The sequence below is a fragment of the Aegilops tauschii genome, chromosome 4 (assembly GCF_002575655.3).
Source record: "Aegilops tauschii subsp. strangulata cultivar AL8/78 chromosome 4, Aet v6.0, whole genome shotgun sequence".
NCBI lineage: Eukaryota > Viridiplantae > Streptophyta > Magnoliopsida > Poales > Poaceae > Aegilops > Aegilops tauschii.
The window spans coordinates 12,942,603-12,952,450 of NC_053038.3; the positions used below are offsets into that span (position 1 = coordinate 12,942,603).

At 42.2% G+C, this 9,848-nt stretch overlaps 1 long non-coding RNA gene across 5 annotated transcripts; it reads right to left on the reverse strand.

Annotated features, from left to right (window-relative positions):
• Positions 1 to 339: 339 nt before the first annotated feature.
• On the reverse strand, positions 340 to 8,849 carry LOC109778064 (uncharacterized). 5 transcript variants are annotated; one of them, XR_012181177.1, is made up of 7 exons: positions 7,790 to 8,825; positions 6,807 to 7,062; positions 5,669 to 5,795; positions 4,818 to 5,050; positions 3,170 to 3,218; positions 2,033 to 2,192; positions 340 to 1,527 (listed from the first exon to the last, which is right to left on the reverse strand). It is a non-coding gene; the product is annotated as an uncharacterized lncRNA (long non-coding RNA). The 5 variants fall into 5 exon arrangements; XR_012181178.1 differs by having other exon boundaries at positions 2,033 to 2,557; positions 4,818 to 5,795; positions 7,790 to 8,837; XR_012181175.1 differs by having other exon boundaries at positions 4,818 to 5,795; positions 7,790 to 8,831.
• Positions 8,850 to 9,848: the final 999 nt, after the last annotated feature.

The following is a 9,848-nucleotide window of genomic DNA, read 5'->3' on the forward strand; positions in this document are numbered from 1 at the left end:
CCCAGATTCGCGCACGGGGATGGATGGTGGTGGTGAAGACGAACCGGAGCCGCGCAGCGAGGGCACGTCGAAGCCCAGCCGGACCAGCGGGAGCCAGCAGCCGCGGATGGGGTGGGTCGTGGGATGCGAGGTGTGGAGGGGAGGCGTGCGAGAGGCCATGTCTGCCCTGCCGCCGCCTTCCTGGAGCCCCGCGCGGCTTCGCCTGCCGGCCCTCCGGCGGTGGCGATGCGGGGGAGGGCGGCGGAGGGAGGTGCTAGTGCTAGCGGCTGGGGTTCCCCCGTGTCGCCAGAGGAGGGCGACGCGGGGGGCGGGTGGGTCGCCTGTAGAAAGTGTTGTAGCTCGCCAATGTTCCATTCTTTGTTCCTTTATCAGTTCAGTTCAGTTTCTTTTAGATAAGTTAATTGTTCATTTTCAATTTAGTTCAGTTCAGTTCATGTTTCATTTTCATTCTTCATTATTCTTTCAGCTTACTTAGTTTTGTGTTTATCATTTTTTTCAAAGCTAAATAACCTCATACCTTTCCTCCACATATGGCATGCTGAGTATGCAAATCCTCATGGGCCAACAAGAAATGCGTCTTTTTTGGGGTAAGTCTATACCATTGTCTTTTTTCAATCTTCTTTTATTACCTTAAAAGTTTTGCATTGTCCGCTGTGTTTGATTGTAGGTTCCGGTATTTCACATCAGAAGAGCCACACGTGCACACATGCTAAAAAGAGGCAGAAAAGACGAGGCATGTTACAAACTAGATCGGGATCGCGCCAAGGCGCGAGGGTGCCGGTCCCAACATTTTGGTGAAACAAGTAGTGGTAATTTAGTAGGAATCTACGTTAAGCGTATGAATTCAAACATGATAACAAAATGAAGTGAAGAAAAAACATTTGTTTGTGACAGAAGACATAATGGAGTTCAATATCGGCATAAGACTATAAGGCAACATCGAGTTCAGCATGTTCATAAGACCACAAAAGATAACCACTCATCATTAAGTTCGATACCAAATATAGGAGCGAAAGTAATTAAAGTAGGAACATAATGCAAAGCCCATGCTTTTAGCAAAGAGAGCGTTTATCTTACATAGACCATGTACTTGTGGAGTAGTAGGTGATATGAGCATGTTGCAGGAGAGTATATTGGAATTTTATCTTCACTGTCAGTATAGTAGCTCAAAGCTTGACGCATCAAGTTTGGCAAAAAGGAATAGGTCAAAAGCTACGCAATATGATAAATCAGAATTAAAGCAAGTCATTTATATAGAAAGCAAAACACTCCATAGGTCATCCATAACAATTAGATCAAGTCATTTGTACATACAGAGACTGAAGGTTGAGTAGTGCGTTAGAGGGTAGTCATACAGTACAGAATACATATCCCATTGCTCAGGACAGAAGTGTAGAAAAGCATAATCACACTGATTATGTTCTATGAGTACATCTTTCGACGGTAAATGGCTCTACGAATTCCAAGATGATCCAACATGATATAAAGAATGATCCTGGCCGAGATTCTCACAATAGTATGGTCAACCTGAGTCGTCGGAAATGGTTAAGAGACAACATAAGTAAGTGGTTGAAATATATAAGCAATAAAAGAAAGTACATGCGGAGGACAATAGACCAATTCCAATTGGATTTCTTGCACAAACAAAGATACATGATACAAAGCCTACAAAGCAAGTTGATAACTTTCGGCAAACCTTGATAGGTGGACGGGCCCAATAAGAACTAAAAACTTTTACATCATATTCTGCTAGGTGTCTTTAATTCTTTTCAACATGAGAATGCAACAAACTCATTTCCGTGTGAAACCTCAGACGTTAATGGATACCTCATAGAGTCAATCCAGAGATATGGCATGTATCACCATCGAGCAAGCATACAGAATTCATCTATAAAATTTACTCCTATAAACTAAATCAAGCTAGCATGCACAGTTCGTATCCAAACATGATTACATCTCTTGGGGTCTGGTTACCCAAATCCAACCAGAGATTCTCACAGGAGGGGGGCGTAGAAGAGCAAAAGGAGCTTACTTGCAAGAAGAAGCCAGAGTCCAGCAAAAGGAGCTTACTTGCAAGAAGCCAGAGTCCAGGGTCGCGCAAGTGCTATACATGCCGTCACAAGCAACATTACGGCTCTTGATCCAGACCCCCTCCTTCACTGTATGATGCCACTTGAAAATAGAGCATTTTACTGGGAGGGAAAAAGCATGGCTCATTAGGCATTGTGTAGGCTCCACCCTTTACACAAAGGTGTAGAAAAAGCACACTAATTGTAAGATAACATGTCCATATATATTCAATTATCAAGGCCAAATACACTAATTGTAGAAAAGCACACTAATTGTAAGATAACATGTTCCTATGTAGTTAAACCCTAATGGACCACGATCGGCCAAACATGCCTCAATGGCAGCTCCCCCCTCATCAGCATGGTTACCAAAACACAGATGATTGTTCGCACATCTTATTTCCACTTTTCATGTGTTTCATGCCTAGTTGAAGTTCCTGGTAAATATTTTCCAAAAACCATCTTGCTATCAGAGAAAACTCCAAAGCCTGGGAAGTATAACCAGAACACAAGAACATGAATAAAGTTGAAAACTTTATATACATATATGGTGTATAATTAAGCAAAACATGATCAATCATACGAGGAGATAAAGGAAGAAAATAACAGTACAAAAGTACGTCATTATTTAAACTGATTATGTTCAAAGTCCCCATCCGATTTATACTAAGGAGTAGAATATTTGATATAGCTAATAAAGCAAACCACCATAAAGGTTTCTTCTAATTGCCAAATTTTACAGTTAGAAGAACCACACTATTAATATGTAACAGACGTGGAACAACTGAGCATGTCAACCACTATATTTACATCATCTGACGAACTGGATGTGGCACCAATTGCTTTTGTTGCATCAACAACTTTGATATTCTGTGTTAAGCGGCATATATGTATTGTAGTTAGTTGCAACCGGTCAATAATTAGCAAGTACAACCTCAAAAATTCAATGGTCAGGCAAGATTACCATTTCAAAACTATTGAGAGATTACCCAAAACCCAAAATTGTTGTTCTGCATAGAACACTAACTAGATCATGGGAATTTGGAGCAAGATCTTAACACCAATAGTAGACACGTAATTTTCAGAAGTGGTGACATTACCTTGTGAAACACTGGCACTACTCTCACTCAAACGATAGTAGCATAGGGCCTTGAGCAAAAGGAAAAAGAAACACAAAGATTTAGTTAGTGGCAAGAACAAAGAAAGTAAACTTACTATATATAGCTAGGAACGACAATGTCCAAAATCAAATTAAAATCTAGCAATCAGATCTAGTTGTTCATTTTCGGCCCAATGGATTAGAGAACATATAGTACAATTCAACCCTTTGTTTTGTACGGGGGTCTAAGTAATCCATCAGCAGTGTACAATAGTTGGTACTCTCGTAAAGAAATATAAGAGCGTTTAGATCACTAAAGTAGTGATCCAAATGCTCTTATACTTCTTTACGGAGGGAGTACTCATTATCTATGCCCATAAGAACTTCCCCCACAAAAAAAGGATCTTCACACGAAGGAAGCAGCATACAAACTATATATCCTCATAAGAAGCTTCTCTTCCACTTGTAATATAATAAATAAATGGTTTGACACCGTATAAAGAGAACTTTCCTGCTACGTGAGAATTTTTTCCAAGCGAAATATCCAGACTGATACAATTTCATCACCCTTTTATGCGCCATCTATTTATTCGAGACAGGTTTTAGCATCACACGACATACCATAGCTAAGAATGGAACTAAAAAGTTGCAGTGAAATTTTGAGCACCACAAACAAAATGGTGCTCCAAATAGAAAGATTAGGGGAATTCACCAGCTCTACAAGCCTTAAGAGCACGGCATGTGCATAGATAAAAAGCCAAATCGAGATAACCAGGTCAAAATCCTAGCTTTGACTTTAAGGGTTCTGCAAATTCGGTCCAAATAGCATGAATAAGAAAATGCAGAACTGTTATTCCAAAGACCTGGAAAGAAATAACACTTCCATAAAATTGAGAAATTAAAATCATGTAATACTCCTTAACAACCGGTATATGGATTGAAATTAACCTCAAAATAATATATGCATTCAGATTTAACTACGCATGTTTTCAGTCTGAATAAATAGCCGGAAGCAACAACTGCACGAGAGAGAAAGAGCGGATCCAACTAAGGAAATGCAGTACCTATTCTATCGGAGCTAATCATGCAAAGCTAACGTAGCGCCATCCCCGTTTTCTTCTAACCAGATTGTTTAAGAGACTACTCAAAATGTTAATTAAGAAAATCTTGTGGACTATCATGAAACACACAAGACAGGGATAACCCATTTGTATCGTCTACTGTAAACTGGAATACATCTGACATCACATCTAAAGAGAATCGCTTTGGACAGATATTACGTAGCCGCTTCAACATAAAAAAATATGAAAGATAAAAGACAATTTTTATAGTTCATCCTTTTAGTTTAAAACTATGAGAAACAACACAATGGAAAAAAATGAGGCAGCATTTCAGAACTACTTTAACAAAATGGCATTCAAATCTTCCAATATATAGCTATTTCTTGTTACTTCTATTTCTTGTTGTTTGGCACATCAATTTCAGTTGTATATACCATAGGCCAATACATTTAAGAAATAAGGAGAAATGAAAGGGACGGTGAGTACTGCCGAATATGGCCAATGTCTAAAGATACTAATCACAGTCACAATTCCCTCTGGAGATTAACTGGTTATCACAAACACGTGGGGAAGAAGGTCGCAGCTCACCTACGGCATAGAGCTGGCATAAAAAGAAGTAGGAGCTCATCATTCCCCATACTTGAACATGCCGCCACCAGCCAATTAACATTCCATTACTCCAGAAAAATTGTAAAGCAAACAAATATGAATGCTTTGTGACTGACCAGCAAGAATTAGAAAACAAATTCTTATAACCGAAGGTGCTCTGAACCCAAATCTTCTCTTCAGAAACACGGAGAAACTCTCGTGAACAAAATAAGCTTGCGACATATAAAAAGGTATTATAAGAAAGAACACCAAATAGGAGCTAACAAAATTAAGTTTAGAATATATGCTAGCAAATCAATAACTGTACAAAAATATTGTAGGCCAAATCAAATTCATATAGGCCACTAACTAAACTGACAAGAACCAAAAAAAAATTGACCAATTGTTCCACATTAGTCTGAAGGTCTTGTTATTTCATTTATCCAAATTAAGACTGGCATTATTTAAACTGAATATGCTTAGAGCCTGTATCTGATTTAGCCAAAGCAGGAGAACATCTAATATAACAAGATAGCGGGGCGAGGTGTTTTTATAATCATCATAGGACTTAAAATTAGGTGGCAAAAACATGCATGGACTGAACTCTTCAGCAAAATAATATATGTCTATTCAAAGCTATATGTTTCCAGATTGTTTAGGATTATTTTAACTGCTTTGACATTTCCCCCTCCTTAATTAGAGATACAAGTCATAGGATTCAGTGTACCGAATTGATACTACATATATAGTACATCTTTGTATGTACTTTACAGAAGTACCTCATGGGCTCCTATTACCAAGACCGGTAAGGAAATTGGGCAACTATGAGATGGATATTTTTTTTAACTTACTGATGATAGGGAGGTCCATTTCAAGCTCAAGAAGCTTAAAGCCATCCATGTCTGGCATGTGCACATCACTGATAACAAGATCAAATATGTCCCTGTTTTCCCATAGCATCCTCAGTGCGATAACAACCTGATTCGTCACAACAACAGGTTACTCTTCCAAAGTGGTAACAATACAAGAAAAGGGAAATGGTCCTATGCATTTTTCATGACAAAAAACAGATGCCTCGCATCTTTTGTACTATAAAATCAGTATCATAAATTCAGGTCATGCAATCAAATGAATCTATCCATCTAGAGGTAGTCAATATTTGGCTACAGGCAGCATTTGTATATGATGCGCAGTACACCAAATCTACTTGTGAGCTGTGACAACTACCAACAACAACAAAAATTACTGGTCGTCCTAGACACTGAGGAACAGGCAAATTTTATGAAATAGAGCAACTAAAATTGACCATGCTTGACCCAATAGCCGGCTCCTAGACAAATTACAACCCTGAGCTGCAAAATAGGGCAAGGTATGACGTTCAAGGGAGAATTTAAGGATCCTTCATTAACAAACAAATGCTACTCCCTCCGTCCCGTAATATAAGAACGTTTTTGACACTACACTAGTGTAAAAAATGCTCTTATATTATGGGACGGAGGGAGTACAATTTTATCTAGTTTGATGCCGATATACTTATTTAAGCTAGTACAGTCGCGGAACTTGAAAAGGAAACGAACATAATGGCAACTTCACAAATCTGATACTGGCAGTCAAGATGAATAACATGTATTTTAAATTCAATGATACTTTATAAATGAGACAAGCTACTACTATGCATATTTATATTTTGCCTATGAGCAATGCCCTCTATTTCAAGACCATCACTCTATACTACAGAGAAAGCAGCAACATATTTTTGGGATTTATTTTGTGTTCAGACTAATTACTTCACAGTTGCCTAACATGGTTGAGAAAGCTGACAGAACAATATCAAAACAATATAAAAGTTACATCTTTTTTAAGCCGATTGTCCAAGCTTCAGAAACAAAAATCTAACAACAACCACGTTCAGTGTATAACAAGCTAACCTACAATAGCCAATAGCAGAGTCAACTTTCAGTGTATAAATTCATGACTTGGGAAAAATACCTATGCTGACAACATCCATGTCAGGGAAGTCATCCTGGCTGCAGGTAGTCCAGCACGTTTTGGACGTCCTTAGAGACCATGTTCATCCCCTCGGCATCCCCTGTGCTGCAGGTGAACCTCATGTACAAGTTTCTCCCAACCATTGCGCACTTGACTCTGCCCAGCCATCGCGCACTTAACCCCCTGCAGCCCTGCTCTGAAGGACTGAATCAAATCGTCTTGAATTCGACGAAGAACTCGTGCAATCCCGATGTACCTTAAGCGTTGCAACTCCATCCATTAAATAAAGCTCAATAGTGAAAATTGAGAGCAGAGATGTAAGCTGTGAGAACTCAGTAGCAAAAAAATAGTTTCCCATTTAAATATTTCTTGACATAACCCGAAACTGCAATCCATCCAAGAAATCGAGCGAGTGGGCTAGACCGGTAGATAACAATTCAGTTAGCTCTAGAGGCAAAAGGAATCACACGGTTCTAACCAAACCAAGCCACCACAACTACATACACCAATCATATGACCAGACTGAACTTTAAGTCTAAACACGAGACAACGACAGACAACAGGGAGTAAATTGCAGGTCGCTGCAAGTCAAACGACCTCGCTTCTCGCCCAAATCGAATAATCTAAACTGAAAATGGATTTAATACAATGGTATGGAAAAAGAATGATAGAAACAATGGACAATTGTGAAGTGTCATGCTCCTGCATATGAAATAGACACAGGATTTTTTTTATGTAACTGAGCCAAGGCAAAATCAGCTTGCAGGCTCAACACCATTTACCAGCATCGGCTAACATTAATGAATTCTCATGCATTCATATTTATAGTACAATCAGCAATCTCAACATTCAGTTATGGCACTGGTTGAACATGTACAAATACGTGTCTTTGTTAAGCTGCATCATAGGATCGAACGCACTCTAAATATGCAATTGTTGAATATAATAAGCAAGTCCCAGAAAACCATGGATGCGTGTGACACCTCACGCATACAGTGCATCCTTGGACTCCAATGCAGGGGGCACCTTCACATCCGAGTGAGCCTCGCATCTACGAGCTGCAGTTCAATTCGAAGTTCAGACGCAATGGCATGCTGTTCCGATCTAGGATACGCAACTCGAATGGATACAGTGTAGCAGGGAAGCGGGAGATAGGCTTGCTCACCGTAAAGCGTCCCAGCCACCTGGAGAGGATGGGGAGGAGGACGGGTGCCGTCGGCGGCCTGGAGGAGGAGCGACGACGTGGTAGGAAGACAGGCGCGACCACACCCGAGGAACGATGGCGGGGCGAAGCAGCCGCAGTGCGCGAGAGAGGAGGGTCGCACACCTCCTGTCGTGTGCACGCGAAGACGACGACGACGCCGGGGAAGTGAACGATGGAGATCCGACAGGCTGGGCGAAGGAGACGGCGGCGGCGTGCCGGCTGGGCGAAGGAGACGGCGGCGGCGTGCCGGCTGGACGAAGGAGACGGCGGCGGCGTCGTGGGGTTGGTCGATCCCCGAGGCATAGTGGAGCACCATGGCGACGGTCTCCTCAACGGTGTTGGATCTGGCCGTCGTCGGCGCGGACGGCGGCGGCGCCGCGGGCGTCTTGGACGAGGTCGCAGTAGAGGTAGAGCCAGGCAGCGAGGAGCCGAGGACCCGCGCGTATGGGAAGGGCTTGGCGAGGAGGTCGCGCATGCAGGAAAAGACCTTGGCCGGGCGGCGCGCGCTGACGCCGGCTGCCTCCTCCTCGTGTCCGCGCACCACGCTCCTCCTCCTCTGCCTGGCCCCGATGGGGAGGAGGAAGGATGGCGGCACAGCGCGCCTGACGACGGGGAGGAGATGCGGGAGAAGGAGAACGGGCAACGGCGGCGTAGAGGAGGAGAAAGGGGGAAGGCCACTTGAAGAATGGCGGCAGATCGAGGAAGAGGAGCGCCGGTGGTGAGAGGAGAGGAGATCGAGAGGAAAGGGGGCGAATGGGAGCACGAAGAGGCCAGCCAAGCGCCGTCCCCCACCTCATCGATGCACGGACGAACCAGCGTCAACCACGCACAGGGCCAGGACGTGAAATCCCAATATTACCCTCGGCGGGGCAGGGGAATTTCGGCGGTGGCAACGAGATTTTTACCGCTGGAGCGTGCCGACGGGCCACCTGGGACGCGCCACAGCCACAGAGAATGACATGCGGGGCCTACCAAATGGGCTGCCGCACGAGTCAGCGAGACCCAACCAGGAGCCACGGAGTGAGCAAGAGCGAGCGAAACGAGTAACTATTCATTTCTATAGTGCCCATCCCAGATCCGACGGCCCAGCTCTTCCACGCGCTCGATTGGACGGCCTAAAACTCATCAAGCAAACGTATCCAACGGCCCACGATCGCTGAGCTCTGAGGAGGCTTGTAGGAACATCCTTCTCCTATTTCTGGTTTGTATAGTGCCCATCCCAGATCCGACGGCCCAACTCTTCCACGCGCTCGATTGGACGGCCCAAAACTCATCAAGCAAACGTATCCGACGGTCCACGATCGCTGAGCTCTGAGGAGGCTTGTAGGAACATCCTTCTCTTATTTCTGGATGTAAGCAGAGAGGTCTATTAGGGTACGATGAAAATAAACTTAAAAATGATAATCAAGATCAAAATATATACTAACCACCAAGAAAATATACTGAAAAAGCTGAAAGGTTTGAAATAATGATAAAGAAAGTAACTATAACCAACTGAACAAGCATCTCAGACTGAAAAACTAAATGATACAAAACTCAAACAGGAATAATAAAATCTGATGCATAGATTAAATCAACTACAAACCTGAAAACTTAACTGGTAAAAAACTGATAATAATAATAAAATAAAACTAATACTAAAAACAGATATAATTGAAATGATAAAACGAATAAAAATGAAATGAACAAAATGAGAAACTAAGAAACAGATAAAACTAAGGAAATAAAGAAGAACTAATAAAACTACTGAATCGGAGAGCGGAAGGAGCAAAATAATAGAGTAAGAAGAAGAAAAATGAAAAAAAAATAAGAGAAACAGATTAAACCAAGGTACTGAA